The sequence below is a fragment of the Eptatretus burgeri genome, chromosome 2, assembly GCF_056783735.1.
Source record: "Eptatretus burgeri isolate ZD-2024b chromosome 2, Ebu_testis_v1, whole genome shotgun sequence".
Classification (NCBI taxonomy): Eukaryota; Metazoa; Chordata; class Myxini; order Myxiniformes; family Myxinidae; genus Eptatretus; species Eptatretus burgeri.
The window spans coordinates 53199897-53216182 of NC_140962.1; the positions used below are offsets into that span (position 1 = coordinate 53199897).

The window sequence follows — 16286 nt, forward strand, 5'->3', positions numbered from 1 at the left end:
TACCCTCAGGAGAGCCAGAAAACAACATCTTTCTCATCTCAAGTCTGAACTCTCAAACCTCTCTCCCTCCTCAAAATCCTGGTGGCGTTTAATCAAATCTGTTTCTGGTGTATGTTCCCCCTCCATCCCCTCCCTTACCTCAAATGGCCGCACTGCTGATTCCACACGTGATAAAGCTGAATGTCTAAACTCGGTGTTTGCAGCTAAATCTTGTGTCCTAAACCCATCACTATCTCTACCCACTTTACCCAGTCGCACCCAACTGTCCCTGGACTCTGTATCCTTTTCTCCTGACAAGGTGGAGAGCTTGCTTTCAAACCTCGAGTCAGATTCTGCAACCGGTCCAGACGGCATCAGCCCACGTGTCCTCAAAGCCTGCTCTTCTGCTCTTGCTCACCCTCTCTCTGTTCTATTCACCCTCTCATTTGCCCAAGGTCATCTGCCATCTGCTTGGAAATCTGCTAACATCACTGACCTGCATAAAAAGGTGCAAAAACAGATCCCTATAACTACAGACCAATCAGCCTTCTCCCAATCATCAGCAAGGTGATGGAATCCATCATCGCCTCAGATATGAAATCCTTCCTCTTCTCCAATGGCTTGATTTCCAATCATCAATTTGGTTTCAGACCAGGTCACTCTACCCTGGATATGCTGCTTCTGCTCTCCCATCAATGGATGGAGGTCCTCAATGCCAGACAGGAAATCCGAGCCGTATCCCTGGACATATCACGTGCTTTTGACACAGTCTGGCACCCTGCCCTACTCACCAAACTCTCTTCCCATGGTATTCAAGGCCATCTCCACTCATGGCTCGCAGACTTCCTCTCCTGTCGCAGTCAACGTGTGGCCCTAAATGGAGTTCTTTCATCCCCTCTTCCTGTGCAGGCTGGAGTTCCTCAAGGTAGCGTTCTGGGCCCTGTTCTTTTCTGGTTTTCATCAATGATCTCTCGGACTCTCTGGAAAATCCTCTATTTCTCTTTGCCGACGACTCCACCCTCTGCCGTACCATCTGTCATCCCTCAGACCGGCAAGCAGCAGCTTCTTCACTCACTGCAGATCTGGATAAAATCACAAACTGGTCCAACACGTGGAACATGTCTTTCAATCCAGACAAATCTCACACTCTCACTATGTCTCTTCGAAAGGACCGTTTACAAAACCCCCATCCACTTTCTCAACAATCCTCTGGAAGAAGTCTTTTCTTTCAAGCTTCTAGGTCTCACTATCTGCCATGACCTTTCCTGGGAAAGTCACATTTCCAACCTCGCCTCAAAAGCCAGTCGCCGACTGGGAATCCTCCGTCGTGCTAAGTCCTTCCTCGGCCCTCTTGAGCTCCTGACCACTTACAAAGCTTTTGTCCGTAGCCTGATGGAGTACTGCTCTCCCCTCTGGGCTGGTGCTCCTGCCTCCCACCTTTCTCGGCTTCACGCTGTCGAAACCAGGGCATTTAAGATCATTGGCATCTCCCGCAATGAAGCTGAGTCTTTGGGCCTCTCACTCAATCACCGCAGGTTGGTCGGTGGTCTTTCTGTCTTCTACCGACTCCTCTCCAGCCTTGCCCCCCCCCTGCTCTCTCTGCGATTTGTCCCCACCACATTTCCACAGGGCACTCAAGGTCCGCCAACAACCCCCTTCTGGTAAAACTACCAAAATCACGAATCACTGCCCATCTTCACTCTTTCATTCCTCTTTTTTCCCGCCTTTGGAATAAACTTCCTCACTCTATTCTTTCCCATTCTTCCCTCCAGGCTTTCAAAACAGCTGTTCACCACCACCTCTTATCTTCCCCCATCCAAATCTTCGATCTTTTCTACCCCCGATAATCCACCCAAGCCCACTTCCTTCATTTCTCCTGCTTTCCTTCCTGAAAGTCCCTGAAATGTCCATCTTCTCTTCGCCATGTTCCCCGTCCCATCCCCATCCCTCTCCCTTCCACAGTTCACCTAATGTGTCTGTTCCCCACTGTTTTGTCCCTTCCACTCCCGCCCCTCTTGTCTCATGCCTCCTTGCTGTGAGTTGTGTGTTAGCTCTCATACGAGCCTCGACCAAGGTTTACAAAAAAAAAAAAAAAAAAAAAAAAAATAGGTATGTTCATTGAATGTGTGTACGTGTGTAGTAAGACATAGGTATGTTCATTGAATGTGTGTACGTGCGTAGTAAGACATAGGTATGTTCATTGAATGTGTGTACGTGCGTAGTAAGACATAGGTATGTTCATTGAATGTGTGTACGTGCGTAGTAAGACATAGGTATGTTCATTGAATGTGTGTACGTGCGTAGTAAGACATAGGTATGTTCATTGAATGTGTGTATGTGCGTAGTAAGACATAGGTATGTTCATTGTATGTGTGTACGTGCGTAGTAAGACATAGGTATGTTCATTGAATGTGTGTATGTGCGTAGTAAGACATAGGTATGTTCATTGTATGTGTGTACGTGCGTAGTAAAACATAGGTATGTTCATTGAATGTGTGTATGTGCGTAGTAAGACATAGGTATGTTCATTGAATGTGTGTATGTGCGTAGTAAGACATAGGTATGTTCATTGTATGTGTGTACGTGCATAGTAAGACATAGGCATGTTCATTGAATGTGTGTATGTGCGTAGTAAGACATAGGTATGTTCATTGTATGTGTGTACGTGCGTAGTAAAACATAGGTATGTTCATTGAATGTGTGTACGTGCGTAGTAAGACATAGGTATGTTCATTGAATGTATGGTACGTGTGTAGTGGTATGTACGCATGTTCATTCAGTCAAACCATCCTGCGTTTTCTGGGACATATAATTTCAAAAAATGACATACCTAATGTTCATATACGTCCTGTTCAAACAATTTGTTCGATATAATTTAAATGAACATTTTTCATTTTAACTTGCCCATCGTACCATGATCCACATAGTCTTCTCGTGCGGACGTTTAGGACTCTGAACTCAAAATGAGGATCAAGGGATGTTTGTTTATACGTGTTGGGGATCATTGGGAGAGGCGTGTTGCCCCACATTACCCGATTTGTTCACAAATTCGTTTTGCAAAGGTTCCGCACTGTCTGCCAATGTCATTGCATGGTATCCTGCCAGCTGCGCCGTGTGTAAGAAGGGCAGGCAGGACAGAACAAGACGAGAGGCCCGACTCGAAGCCTCAGGGTCTGAAAAGCAAACATGACGGCAAAAGACAAGTCTGAAGACGACGATGGTTCACGAGTGGTATTTGACGATGTATATTGTTTCAGAAGTCAAGGATGAGACAATGTGATAATTTTTGACCAAGTTATAATTAATTATCGTGGCCTTCAATCAACAGCTGCAAAATGTCGAAAACCCGGTTTCGTTCAACAACTTTCAAAATTTGACCTTTGCATCACCTTTAAAGGTCACAAAACAATGTTGTGGACATTAAAATAAGGAAACAGGATACGTGCTACAGCTTATTGGAGTTAGTTCGTCGAAGAAGGTCGAAAACCCAGTTCGAGTCTCACAACATTGAAAATGTGACCGTTGTGGCCTTTAAAGGTCAAAGGTCAAGGATTATGACCTTTAGTGAAAAACTTCCTCCGGAACATTCCAGGAACAATATAATGTCATATAGGCTATATGGCATTTCGCACTCCTCGGATTATCCATACTTTGATGAAATCAGCGTAAAAACAAACTTGAAGGGGGCGCCACGGGCAAGGTGTTCGACATAGAGCAAAATGGTTTCAGGACTTTAGGTGGGGAATGACCTCAAGATTATGCATAAAAAATGTTGTCATGCTATCTCTCAAAGTTTGGGTGGTCGTATGATTTTTATGTCAAAATTCGCAATTTTCTAAGTTTTTTGACATTGTGACCTTGACCTTGGGATGAAAATGAAAAATCGGACGACGACAAGTTTTAGATAATTCATTTTGATATTCAAATACCGAAGAACCTATTCCATTCAGTCAATTCCCTAGGAGAAGATAGATTTTTAATCCGACTACCCCCTAAAAATGGCTATTTTTTGGGCGTGGCTCCTCCCACAATGGGCGTAGCACACTCTCATCCAGGAAAACACAACTCGACATTGATATCGAACACATAACCAAGTTTCATCAAGATCGGATCAAAGTCCACAGAGTTATGCTCTGGACAGACAGACACACAGACAAGCCGGTAGGCAGACATGGGTAGTCGATCAAGTCAAATTTAGTCGTTTTTCAGCCATTACTAGCCAACAAAAGCGTCCATAGCAACGGTTCTTTCTCACACATAACTAGGGCATACCATGAACCTACCATACCAGTTTCATGTATATCTGACTCATAGTCTCTGAGATATAACGAACTTCGTTTTTTTATTGTTTTCGACCAGAGTTCATTCAGTCTATCTTCTCCGACAGTTTTCATAGGATCCGGCTGGAAATTTTTGACAATATGGCTGAATGTACTGCCCACAGTCGCTCGTGGCCCGATTTTTGATTTTCGAAAAAATATTTTTTAGATTTTTTTGAAAATTTCAAAGGTCCGTTGCTAGGCAACGGATGGGTCCATAGCAATGGTTCTCATTTGCCCACAACTAGGTCATGGTATGAACCTACCAACCAAGTTTCATTGAAATCACCATTGTATTAACGGAGCACTGGACCGAACAGACATACATACAGACAGACAGACAAACATATCGACGGAAATACTGATAATAAGGGTAGACTAAATCGACTACCCAACATAACGAATATTGTGGTCACTCTGGCTGGTGCTCGTGAACCAATCAACGATAAGCACTCCATTGTCTACCGCTCCCTGACGACTATCAATTCCTCAAAACATTGGTTTGTAAGGATTTCAATAAAACACATAACAGGCCAAAATATTTATATCAGAAAAGCTGAGGACTGACGGAACGGTTGTTGGGCTCGAAAGAGTATTTGTGGTGACCATGTGACCATGCTGGGCGCCAAGGAGAGAAGGAACGGCCCTCAGACCGTCCAGCAGTTGCCTCATGAGAGGAGGTTTTATTATTTTTATTTCATGTTCGTGCGTTGCTCCTGCCTTTAGAAGCCCCGCAAGACGAGGAACCCCCCAGGAACACGAGTGATGCGAGGATACATCGAGCGTCTTGGGCGCACCGAAATGACCGACGTATAAATGCCAAGAGCACGAGATCACACGAAGCCCCTCCCCCAGACACGTGTGCATCATGTGCACGTGGCCGTGGGTGGGTCTCCTTCCCCGTACCTTATTGGCCGCCTGAAGGGCGAAGCCCCTCCCACGGACGTGCGATGGAAAAACAATCAATGAATGCGCACGTGTTCCAACAGCCTTCAGGACATGACGGCGATGCTCTGTCTCCTCATAAATAAGCTTTCATTTCATGCCCCAGCTCTACCGGTTCCGTTGCTTATTTAAACGTTGTTGGGCGTCATTTGTGCATTGTGTCATTTATTTTTAAACATGTCTTATTTATCTGGGAAACAATTCGTGTGTATGATAAATGTCATTAAAGGTGAGTTTGTCAATGTCAAAAAAGGACACACTGATTATATTATTTTTTATTATTTTTATTACGTTATTTTTGGAGAGTTTTGGAAAATTTTGAAACCTCCGGTCGTGGGGTCATGGAGCTCTTACAAATGCACTTTCATCACATTTTTCATCATATCACACATTTTTCAAGTTCGAAGTGCATAAAAGGAGAAATAAAACCTTTTTTTCCTTCATAATTCATCGACATCATCAACAAGCGTTCCATTTGCTGAGCATTGCTGATGTCGCTGCAATCCGGGTCGGATCGCAAACTCCGACTCCTGAAGTCAGGGCAGGAATTTGGAATTTGTTCAGGATGCCGGCTATAGCACGCCGACTCTTCGTGAAGAACACCGTGGGATCTTTAACGTCCACTAACCAATGCCGGATGACTGCCTGTGAAACACCCAGATGACATTTTAGAGCTAGGTTGGGATTCAAACCCAAGCTGGACGGCTTCGAGGCGAGCATGTGTACCTCCTAAGTCTCGGCCATCCTGCAAGTCCCAAATAAATATTCACCTCGCAGTCAATGTCCAAGTTCTTCATCATATTCTTTCTTTACTTTGAACCTATTCATCAGCAAGCGAACCTTAAGTTGATTGACCGCCACTTACAAAATAAAATAAAGGATCCTACAAAATGCTTAAGATTTTGAGTTGTCCAAGCTCTGCCAATAACCTATGGCTCAATTATGGAAGACTACGGTCATGGCTCCATGAAGGCAAGAGCACAACGTTTTAGATGTGAGTGAACTCTGCCTCGGGTCTGTTCGAGCATAACTGACCGGCTCATCATCATCAACATCATCATCAACAACAACAACAGCCTATGGCCAATCAGTCTGCGGATGTAAATGTGGCAGAGTTTTTGACCTGCCTCACCATACTCCTTCTTATCCTTGATTGACTTTTTCACCCAAACTGACATCACCACCAACAGGCTGGATTATGCTTGGTTGCATGTAGTGTAACAATCATGAGGTGTTTAGCACATCAAGATTCAACTAGCTGTTGTAAAGAGCACTGTGTAAGTGGTCAATAGATTTCACTGAAAAGCAGGATATACCAGAGTGAATTTCACTACAGAGAGAACGGATATTAATCTCTAACCTTGAAACTGGCAAATAAAATCAAGGGTGTAAGGAACAAACGTGGCCTCATGTTTGACTTCTGAAATTCACCTTGAAATGACCCAAGAGAAGGACCATGTGACCCAGATAAAGATGTTCCCTTTGTCTTGTGTGTCTTCCTGGCTTATCAGTTGCCTTGGGAGGATGGGGAAGGGGTGGTGGGGGGATGGGGGGGTCTAAGTTCTGGCCTTTGGCATTCTAGGCTACATCAAACAGACATACAACTCCTGTGGATGTGAACTGTTTCAGTATGCTCTCTGCTCCACACTATTGCTAGCACAAGAGTTACATATTGGATTTGATGGCATTCATTTTATGAAAGCTAATGGTCATTTGGTTGGAGTACTTGCGTTCGATTGATTGTAGCCCGAATTGAGGCATTTCAAACTTTTTCGTAAATTTGCCATCATTCATTGAGTTATTTACTTTTGCCGTTATACAGTTTGGGTGCAAATCTTGTCCCAGCTATAAATTGTCATCCCCGTGTTTAACAGGTGATTCATCATTGTGTCCCATCCCTCGAATGGCCGTTAAACTGGATGCCCCATCTGCTGTCCTTAGTTGGTGTACGTTGAAGATTATACGGTGTTCTTCGTGAAGAGTAGGCGAGCCATCGCCGGCACCCTGGCCAAATTACAAATTCTTGCGCTGTCTTCCAGTGTCGGAGTGGTGACCTGTCCAGGATTTTAACCCCAGCTCTAGGAACTGCTTCGGCAGCACCGTCAGTCTGTGTAGAGCACGAATCATTGTATACATATACTTATATACAGGGTGGAGCCTTTATATCTGACACATGTATTGGTGTTGGAAAAAATTAACAAACATCCAAAATACTACATCCCGCACATGGTTGGAAATCATACAGAGCAAAGAGAGATTATGCTGAGATATAACGCAGTTACTTAAACATTACATCTGACAAATGGGCCCCATTGGAATTGTTGCATTCCCAATAGCGAATCAGCATATTGTTCATTACTGCATGCAATGTGTCTTGAGCAATAGTGTGGATGGTTGCAGTGATGTTTGCCTTCAATTGTTTGTCACATGCAGGTAAATTCTCATCTGCAGGTCACGGTGTTCCCTCACTTAAAGCTTTCAGGCAGCACTTGCAACATTGGGGAGGGAAATTTTTTTTAGCTACGCCCTTAACTGCTCCCTGCCAAATGATGACATGTGTAAGATAAAAATGTCCCACCTTGTATATTCAAATCTCTGCCATCGAATCAACTGCAAATCAATCACACACACTACAATCCTGAGACATGAATCTTTTTGGTAAACAAACTTCAAACAAAGTCCCCTCATGGTATAAATGTTGACAATGAATACATGTTCCAACAACTCATTCATTTTAACATGCTTTAAAAGTCCCTAAATTAGACCGTTTTTGCATGAATAAGGTTTCTTGTGTGAAATGTTTTGTTTTGTATTCATTAAAATACACACTATTTGATGAAAAACACGTGTTTCTGCAATAAAAGTTATGTGGAACAAAAAAACATCATTTGGAACAACCCCCCCCCCCTCCAAAAACATTTGGAACAAAAACCATCATTTTTAGGTCATCTCTTCGAGCATGACCTAATAATATGGGTGTCGATGTCCTTCGATCCGTCCGTCCGTCCGTTCACAATGAAGTTGAAGCGGAAGATCTGGTCATTAGTGATCCTGATAGAGGTCGATGAAACGTACACGATGGTATGACTTTCAAGGTCACCGAAGGTCAAGGTCAAGGTCACGAGGCCTTTGAAGTTGCGAAAATGACGATTTTCAAATTATATCTCCTCCGCCATTTCTCAAGCGATTTGAATTTGATTGTAGCATATGAATCTATGGGACAATATTTAAATTTGGTCGGGCCGGATTTTCAATATTCACTTTTGTTTTTGTGTCATGTGACTTCAAAGTTGGCAAAAAATGCGAAAATGACGATTTTCAAAATCTATATCCTCCTACATTTCTCAAGCGATCTTGAATTTGATTGTGGCATATTAATGTATGGGACAATATCTAAATTTGGTTGGGACGGATTTTCGAATTTCGCGTTCGCGTCACGTGACTTCAAAGTTTGCAAAAACTGCTCTACCTTCAGGAGGCTATATATTCTCTACTGGGCATGCTAAAAGTTAGTGAATGGTGTCCTTGCATAGCAGCTGACCTTGTCTTTCATGTCCATTTGAAATAATACCGATATCTTCGAATACGTACACGTCACGTGACTTCGAATTTTGCGAAAACTGCTTCATGGAGTTTCAAAATGACGATTTTTTTCTCGCAGAGATGACCGTCACTGCCGCACGGGTGTATTTTTTTAAAAAAAACGTTTGTATCAGGCAAATTAGACCGTTTTTGCACGAATAAGGTTTCTTGTGTGAAACATTTTGTTTCGTACTCACTAAAATACACAATATTTGATGAAAAACACGTGTTTCTGCAATAAAAGTAATGTGGAACAAAAAAAACATCATTTGGAACAACACCCCCCCCTCCAAAAACATTTGGAACAAAAAGCATCATTTTTTCAAAAAATGTTTGTATCAGGCAAATTAGACTGTTTTTGCATGAATAAGGTTTCTTGTGTGAAACATTTTGTTTTGTACTCACTAAAATACACAATATTTGATGAAAAACACGTGTTTCTGCAATAAATGTTATTTGGAACAAAAAAAAACTAAATTTGGAACAAAAAACCCCCCCAAAAAACATTTGGAACAAAAAACCATCTTTTTTAAAATAAATGTTTGTATCAGGCAAATTAGACCGTTTTTGTATGAATAAGGTTTCTTGTGTGAAATGTTTTGTTTTGTACTCACTAAAATACAAACTATTTGATGAAAAACACATATTTCTGCAATAAAAGTTATGTGGAACAAAAAAAAACATTTAGAACAAAAAAAACCCAAAAAACATTTGGAACAAAAACCTTCGTTTTTTTAAAAAACGTTTGTATCAGGCAAATTAGACAGTTTTTGCATGAATAAGGTTTCTTGTGTGAAATGTTTTGTTTTGTACTCACTAAAATACACACTATTTGATGAAAAACACGTGTTTCTGCAATAAAAGTTATTTGGAACAAAAAAAAAACAAAATTTGGAACAAAAAAACCCCCCAAAAAACATTTGGAACAAAAAAAAACCCCCAAAAAACATTTGGAACAAAAACCATCGTTTTTTAAAAAACGTTTGTATCAGGCAAATTAGACCGTTTTTGTATAAATAAGGTTTCTTCTGTGAAATGTTTTGTTTTGTACTCACTAAAATATACACTATTTGATGAAAAACACGTGTTTCTGCAATAAAAGTTATTTGGAACAAAAAAACATCATTTGGAACAAAAAAAAAACCCCAAAAAACATTTGGAACAAAAACCATCGTTTTTTAGAAAACGTTTGTATCAGGCAAATTAGACCGTTTTTGCATGAATAAGGTTTCTTGTGTGAAATGTTTTGCTGAGTACAAGCTACAATACACAAATTTTGATGAAAAACATGTTTTTGCATTAGAGTAGTTATTGCAAACAAAAATGGGGTCAGAACAAGCTCATGTGTTGTTATCTCATTCACTTTTTCAGAATAAGATCATTTTTCACCTTTTCATCTTTGATATTGATAAATGCAGGCAGTATGTGTATGTGTACGTTTATGAATATAAACATTAAATGAATATGTGCATGTGCATGCTTATATATAGTATGTGTGCATGTATATGCTCCCCTGCACATGTGCTCTCATTGAGGAAGGTGAGAACAAAGAGATAAAGAGGATTTTACAGTCATTGAGGTCATTGATGACGATTAGAAATAAGATGGGGGCTAGAACACCACTGCCTTGGGTACTCCATCCTTGATAGGGAGAGAAGACAGGGTTCCATTGAGAGGCACACCTTGACTACGAGATTGGAGGAAGTCAGTAAAGCGGGAGTGGAGTTGGCCTTGGATTCCATAAGCAGGCAGTTCAGCAGTTCAAGCCTGTATGCAGGATTTTCGGTGGGAGTGGGGCTTGAAGTATCTTCAAAAAGTTGGACTGCTGGGAGCATGAGAGCACTACACCATCATGCCCATTGTGGTATTGGATGCACGCTGCATTGCTTTTCCATGGAAAAGTGAAAATGGAAAGTGAAAGTGTCAAAAATACAGAGGTCAATGGGTTATCATTTTGGGGTGTTTTCAGGCCATATGTCAGTACGGCATCAACATGGCAGCAAATAAAATACAATTTCATTGATTGAAATATTTGAATGACGATCAAACTTCGAGATTAAGTTCAATTCCCCATGTGACTTGTGACAAGCAACACCACATCAGAAAATGGAACATAATATGAATACACAGATTTTCAAACATGTACTTTTATTTGTATATCATTACAAGTTCATGATTAAAGTCTATCCTGGAAATAGTACTCATGAGGGGGGGAAAAATGTATTGGACATGAATTGGATGATCAAAAACATGATTTTTCAATTTCATTCTCACAGGTAAACATTGATCCTGTACAGCAAGCATAATGAGTGGATCAGATCAAATTTTAAAACACATCGAGGCAGGTACTTACCTTTTGCTTTGTCTTTCAGCAGCATTCCAAGTTCCATCCTTCTAGGGTGCTTCCTGACAAACTGACCAACCACCCTTTCCTCATCAACATCAAAATCGTCGTGAAAGTGTATTCGGGCCAATGCAGACAACCTGTCTTGGGTCATGCTTGCCCTTCGGTAGGTGGACTACCTGCTCTGTAAATAGGTCTAGATTAGCTGGGCCAGGCCATCACTTCAATCAGTATTATGTTGTCATCACCAAGATCAGTATTAGCACCGGATGTCCAATACATCGGGTCGAGCTCCCAATGAGCTGGCGACTTTTGGGTTTACCCCACAAATCTGCACCAAACTCACAGACTTGAGAGCAGGACCTAAAAACTCGCAAATCCAAAATACGACTGAACAAAAGGAAAAATAAATATGAATCACAAGCTGAACACCATACTTTGCTTAAAAATAAAATTAATTTAATGAGCAAGAATTAATTCATTAACTGTTTGGCCAGTTTCACATTTGCAACGGCCTGCCTCCCCCATCATGCATGATTCATTCCCCACGTGCTTGAGACTGGTATCATCATGCATGCCCGCAACATAAAGCAAAAGCCAATACCATTCAAGTTTTTAACGACGAATTAACAACAGCGTTCAGTGAAACACAGTAGGCCTAACCAAGGAGACAGGGTCCATTTATATCAAGGTTATGTAGATTGCGATTTTTTTTGATTAATGATGATAAGTGATACGTGAAAAGTGATGTGATAGTGATAAGATACGTGATAAGATACGTGATAAGGGAAGGCCTACATTTGCGGGTTTTTTTCTTTGTTGTTTTCTTGCGAATTCGCCTGACGAAAAAGAATGCTTCTAAAATATGTGGACCTGTGTAATTTGGAGAGGAGGGGTGCGTACGTACCCGACACACCCCTCCCATCCCCCTTACCACCCCACTCAGTTTCGAGAGCAGGGCAGGATGCCAGACTGTTTGAAAGCTCAATATATGTCCATAGGGACGGCCATGATCTCATGTCTGGTATTGAAGGCCTCCACCATTATTTAGAGAGCAGAAGCAGCATGTCCAAGGTAGAGTGACCTGGTCTGAATCTGAATTGATGATCTAATATGAGGCTGTTGAAGAAAAGGAATGATTTTATGTCAACTGTGAAGACAGATTCCATGATCTTGCTGATGATTGGAAGTAAGCTAATAGATCGGCTGTTAAGGGGATCTGTTTTTGCACTTTTTTGCGTAATGTTGTGATGTCTAATTTCCAAGCAGATGCTAGATGACTTATGGTAATTGTCAGGGTGAAAAGGGCAGAAAGAGGAAGTGCAAGAGAAACAACGCAGGTTTTTTAGGACATGTGAGCTGATGTCATCCAGTCCAGTTGCTGAGTCAGAGTCGAGGACTGCCAGAAACTTTTTCACCTTCTCAGGTGCAAAAGACACAAAATTCAGGAGCAGTTGAGTATGACTGTGAAGGGTGGGGGGGGGAAGAGAGAGAGAGAGAGAGAGAGAGAGAGAGAGAGAGAGAGAGAGAGAGAGAGAGAGAGAGAGAGAGAGAGAGAGAGAGAGAGAGAGAGAGAGATAGAGATAGAGATAGAGATAGAGATAGAGATAGAGATATAGATAGAGATAGAGATAGAGATAGAGATAGAGATAGAGATAGAGATAGAGAGAGAGAGATATATATATATATATATATATATATATATATATATAATATATATATATATATATATATATATATATATATATATATATATAAAGAACACAAGATTTGGAAGCAAACAGAATTGAGGAATTCAGCTTTCTCAAGAGCGGAGTCAGCTATTGTGCTATTTGAAGTGAGGGAAAGGATGGAATGGGAGCATACACTGGAGACCGACTTGACAAAGCAGCACCAGATTTTAAAAGAGGGAGACAAGTTTGAAAGTTCGTTCTTGAGATTGTACAGATGTTGTTTTCTGGTTCTCCTGAGGGTACACACACTTGTTACAGGCTTTGTGGAGTGATTGGAAGTTGCCTTCGGTTGAATTTGCCTTCCAGGAGGACAATGCAAGTTGTTTTGAAGCAACTGCATCACCACATGATTCAGGTTACCAAGATTGAGGGGATGGGTAAGATAACTGAGGACAAGATGGGATGAATCTGTGCAGAAGAGAGCAGGTTTCTGTGGAATAATTCCCAGGCTGAATTAATATCACAGGCAGTAGATATAGGAGACCAGTCCTGAAGTGTGATGATGCTTCTCATGCCTGAGTGAACTGCCAGACTTGCCAGTATATATATATATATATATATATATATATATATATATATATATATTTGACCCCTCCCATGCTCCTCCAGCCAAAGTAGCTGCATAAAGCAACCCAGAAAGACTTATGCAAGGTAAGTGCGAAACGCTGTTTGAAACCCTTCCCAGAGTTCATCAACAACTATAAAGATGTTCACACATTGTACGCATACGACAATACCAATGCCACACACTCCCCTCAGCTACTGGACTGGTTTCATCACTTAATGGCGAATCATCAGCGATAGCGTAGATAGCAATGCATACCAATGAGGCTGTCAAGCAAGTACCACATGCAAACGTCAAGAGCAGTCAATATATAAAATTGGATATTCCCTCCCTTCACAGGCGAGATATGTGGGTGGATCTTTCTTTATATACGAGGTCCGTCTAAAACGTAACGGGACTGAGCCTGCTGTGTGCTCCACTTACACAACTTGAATGAACGGGTTGCGTCACAGTCTTTCGCAACATTCCAGCAATATATATATATATATATATATATATATATATATATATATATATATATATATATATATATATATATATATATATATATAATTGGTGATGGTCGACCCAGCTCATTGTGTGATTTTTTTTTTACAGGTCGTGCTTCACACGTTGTCTCGCCTGAGTCATTGCGCTATGAGTCGTGAGCAGAGAGCTAATCTGAAGTTTCTTGCCAAGCTTGGAAAAACACCTTCCGAATCCTTCGCAATGCTGCGGCAAGTGTACGGGGAAGAAACGATGTCACGTTCACGTGCATTTGAATGGCACAAGAGGTTCAAAGAGGGACAGGAGGAGGTTGAAGATGATCCACGGTCTGGAAGACCTTCAACGAGCAGAACAGCAGACAATATCGAGCGTGTGAAGCAGATGGTGCACGCAGATCATCGACCCACGGTGAGGATGATTGCTGAGGAACTTTCCATCAACAAGGACACTGTCTGGAGTATCATCACCAAAAATCTCGAAATGTGAAAGTTGTGTGCAAAGATGGTCCCCAAGCTGTTGTCCAAGGACCAGAAACAGCAAAGAGTCACTGTCTCTCAAGATTCAGTCACAGATTCAGAAAGGACCATTTGGCAACCCCCCCTCCCCCCATCCACTTTCTCAACAATCCTCTGGAAGAAGTCCTTTCTTTCAAGCTTCTGGGTCTCACAATCTGCCATGATCTTTCCTGGGAAAGCCATATTTCCAACATGGCCTCCAAAGCCAGTGGCCGACTGGGAATCCTCCATCGTGCAAAGTCCATCCTCGGCCCTCCTGAGCTCCTGACCACTTACAAAGCTTTTGTCCGCAGCCTGATGGAGTACTGCTCTCCCCTCTGGGCTGGTGCTCCTGCCTCCCACCTTTCTCGGCTTCAGGCTGTAGAAACCAAGGCATTTCAGATCATCGGTATCTCCCGCAATGAGGCTGAGTCTTTGGGCCTCTCACTCAATCACCGCAGGTTGGTCGGTGGTCTTTCTGTCTTCTATAGTCTCCTCTCCAGTCTGCTCCCCCCCCCTGCTCTCTCTGCGATTTGTCCCCACCACATTTCCACTGGGCGCTCAAGGTCTGCCAACAACCCCTTTCTGGTAAAACTACCAAAATCACGAATCACTGCTCACCTTCACTCTTTCATTCCTCTTTTTCCTGCCTTTGGATTAAACTCCCTCACTCTATTCTTTCTCATTCTTCCCTCCAGGCTTTCAAAACAGGTGTTCACCACCACCTCTTGTCATCCCCCATCCAAATCCTCGATCTTTTCTACCCCCGATAATCCACCCAAACCCATTTCGTTTAAATTCCCTGCTTTCCTTCCTGAATGTCCCTGTAATGTCCATCATCTATTCCCCATGTTTCCTGTCCCATCCCTCTCCCTTCCACAGATCTCCTAATGTGTCTGTTCCCCACTGTTTTGTCCCTCCCACTCCCACCCCTCGTGTCTCCTGCCCCCTTGCTGTGCGTTGTGTGTTAGCTCTCACACGAGCCTCGACAAGGTATACATAAAACAAAACAAAAAAAACTCTGGGTTGTGAAACAAAAAATGTCAAAAAATAGGAATGACGTCATAAAAAATTGATATGACGTCATGGGTGATGTATCATATGTGCGGTAATTCATCTCTGCTAATGCCCTGTTCGATTCCCGCAAACATAATTCAAAAAGCTTGCCTAGTTTCGGCGATAATGTTTTAGGCAATTTCCATTAGCGGAGATATTTTGACGTCATAACATTTTTTTTATAGGAGGAATTTTCAAAATCGGAGATGATTACTGTCTGCGCAGGGTATTTTTACATATATTTGCCAAGTTTCAGGAAGTTTCGATGAAAACTGTAGGCTGTGAAACAAAAAAGTCCACAAGAACAACAACGTCAGTAAGCCTTAGAGATCCTCCACGAGGATCTAAAAATTTTGCACGGATTTCACATCACGTATTAATGTGTGCTCGAGAGCAAAACCACAAGATTAGGTGAGTCGATCAGAAGGACTATCTGATGACTGTTACGGTGAAGTGCAGACACAGCGCATTCTTCAAATGAAACATCGATCGACGATGGTGGTGAGGACACGGGTCGAGCTTAGTTAATAGAGTTGATTAACTCAAATGTATTCAAATGCAGCTGAAGCAGCAGTACTAATGATTTGAATTATAATCTTAAGAAAATCAAGTGAGTCTCAGGAGAAGTGACATGTTAATATTGAGTTGTCAGAAAACACCAAGCTGGCCCATGAACGACCTTCAGGGTGGGATTATTTGCCAGCCTCACCTGGTCCAGTCTATGTGTGATGTTACTCCACTCATGTGATGTAAGGGTGATTGACTTGTTCCCTTCTCTGAAAC

General features: G+C 41.9%; 1 long non-coding RNA gene across 1 annotated transcript in view; it reads right to left on the bottom strand.

The window, feature by feature from the left end:
- Window positions 1-5542: 5542 nt before the first annotated feature.
- LOC147032057 (uncharacterized) overlaps window positions 5543-16286 on the bottom strand; it is a 93362-nt gene continuing 82618 nt past the window's right edge. Inside the window, exons 2-3 of the long non-coding RNA XR_015055023.1 lie at window positions 11179-11353; window positions 5543-10711 (exon numbers count right to left, since the gene is read on the bottom strand). This is a non-coding gene — a long non-coding RNA (uncharacterized LOC147032057). The remainder of the gene's footprint in view (window positions 10712-11178; window positions 11354-16286) is intronic.